This window comes from Montipora capricornis, chromosome 6, assembly GCF_036669925.1.
Source record: "Montipora capricornis isolate CH-2021 chromosome 6, ASM3666992v2, whole genome shotgun sequence".
Classification (NCBI taxonomy): Eukaryota; Metazoa; Cnidaria; class Anthozoa; order Scleractinia; family Acroporidae; genus Montipora; species Montipora capricornis.
In genome coordinates this window covers 69,270,180-69,272,773 of record NC_090888.1, presented here as the reverse complement: position 1 = coordinate 69,272,773, position 2,594 = coordinate 69,270,180, and the positions used below count along the sequence as shown (strand labels likewise).

Sequence of the window (2,594 nt, the reverse complement as noted above, 5' to 3'; positions counted from 1 at the left end):
ATGCTAGCCAAGCTTTCATTTCTTCTACAGACACTGGATACCAAACTGAATTTTCTTCAGGCGCTCTCTTCTGTAAAGCATACAAATTAGTTTGAGTGGCTAACAGCTGCCATACCTGATCTGTAAAGAAGAGCTCAAAACAATCTTTGCTTGACTTCAATGATGCAGGATCCAGAGCCATTCCAACAGCTTGATTAAAGTCAATATCAGTTCTTGTGGTAAACTCTTCGGTCCAAATCGATTCATCTGTCTCCAATTCTTCATCATCTTCGCTTTCCCCTTCTTCGCCTAATTCACTATCACCTGAGTCTGACAAAAAATCGGAGCCCACTTCTTCATCTGACTCTGGATGCTCAAGGAAATTATTCCCCGAATGAACACAAGATAGAGGAAGGTCATCCTCATCGACAAACTCAACTTCAACGGCGCTTTCATCGCTTTCGATAGCAAAATCTGTTACTGGATCTATCCTTGAAGTCATCATATTTAAATACCCGGATCAAAAAAACAACACAAAGAAATTTACATTCAAAGACTTTGATGAAATCTTCCAAAATTCTACCGAAGCTTCGGTGAACTGAAAAACTACTTCATATTAGTTATAATTAAATGAATTGCTCGTAACCAAGCCCCTGAAAACCTATGAAATCGCTACTCCAAACAGGTTTGTATATTTCTATGCATATATGCGTAGTTTATTTATTTATTACAGTTTAATGACAATAAGCAACATCATCATAAGGATAGTCTACAAAAGAGTCATAGACCCCATACAAAGGCAGACCACCTAACAAAAAAAAAAAAAAAAAAAAAAAAAAAAAAATATATATATATATATATATATTGAACCTGAAAGCAAAAGCTTTGTAATGCCAAAGAGCTATATATATATATATATATATCTAGCTCTTTGGCATTACAAAGCTTTTGCTTTCATGTTCAAATTGAGCACTCTACTAGGATGAGTCATTGCCGCCAGCAATTGCGCATGCTCACTAGCTCGCTAGTTTGAGCACTCTGGCATGACTTGGATGTACCACATGTGTGGGACACCTGGGGTGGATTTATAGCTTAACCTCCACCTTAGACGTTAGCGCTGCACTGATAAGGCCCAGGAGGCCAAAATAGTACTGTCTGCAGTTATATACATATATATATATATATAAAAAACTGGTTAAAAATGAAGCCGAAAATGGACAACTTATGGTTGAAAAACTATAAAAAAATTTAAAATTCTTTAAAACGTTTCGGTCTCTCGACCTTCTTCAGTTACCGACAAGTGATGTTGGTACCTGGTTAGTTTGTTCCAAGTCTTGGATAAACGGCTAACAGTAGGAATTGTATTAAACATCTTCGGATCAATCACAAGTGATGATTCCCAGGCGGACAGGAGCTGAGTAATAATATTGAAAGACGGTTATGAGTGCTTCCTGAGCCAACAAAGATGCCAACCAAAAGGATCACAAGGATTCACAGTCCTGATTCGGTAGATGATAAAAAACTGGTTAAAAATGAAGCCGAAAATGGACAACTTTTGGTTGAAAAACTATAAAAAAATTTAAAATTCTTTAAAACGTTTCGGTCTCTCGACCTTCTTCAGTTACCTATCGAGGCATGGCTACACCTTTCTTCTTCTCATATATATATATATATATATATATATATATATATATGTTAAATAAGAAAATGAATAAATAAAGAACTATTGTCTAAACTGGGATTATATAAAATAAATAAAGAGCTAATTAGTCATATCTTGATAGCAAGAAGTCTCTTGCACCCTTCTTAAAATTAGAAATGTTAGATGCCTGACGTACTTTCAATGGTAATGCATTCCACATGTCCACGATCCTATTAAAGAAACTGCTTTTAAAAGTAGTACAAAATAATAAAAAAAAAGTTGACACTGGCTAAAATATTGTGTTGGATGTTTTGGCAACTGCTGTTGCCTTCCTTAGCAGGGATAAAAAATGCAAAAACTACGAATATTTCAAAATAAATTAGACAATAAAAACAAAGGTCTCCAGAGCATTCTAAAATATTTATACAAATTCTTTATGTTATTGTAAACGTTTGAAAGTGCTATATGCTCGTTTATAGCGTTCGTGTCTCGCAAGGAATGCCAAGCGTCAAGAATAAGTCTTTGTCGCCATGCCGATGGCCTGTCAACAATTTCGACTTTCATCAAGTCTATTTGGTGATTGTAGAACATGTGGTGTTTGGCCAACAAAGAGTTTCCATCTAATGTTGCTATGGCCTTTGAGTGCTCTTTGACGCGTGTTTTTAGCTCGCGCGATGTCTGACCGATGTAAACACAATCACAATCTTTGCATTTGATCTTGTACACGATTCTTCTGGAGGCCTCCCTGTCGATCTTGTCTTTTGGTTTTTTAAGTATGTTTGAGATTGTCCGAATAGGTCAGAATCATTCACTTCTTGATGTCTGTTTCGTTGACGACCATTGTAGATAAAATTGGCAGGGTAATTATTAGCCGTAAGGGCTTCTGCTACTCTCTTAGTTTCTCGTACAGCTTCCTCTTCTGTGGATGGGATATTCTTTGCGCGATCCATGAGGGTGCGTACGACCGAGTATT

The 2,594-nt window shown here is 36.5% G+C and overlaps 1 pseudogene; it reads right to left on the bottom strand.

The window, feature by feature from the left end:
• Positions 1 to 654, bottom strand: part of LOC138050795 (piggyBac transposable element-derived protein 4-like) — a 2,515-nt pseudogene extending 1,861 nt beyond the window's left edge.
• Between the last annotated feature and the right edge of the window lie 1,940 nt (positions 655 to 2,594).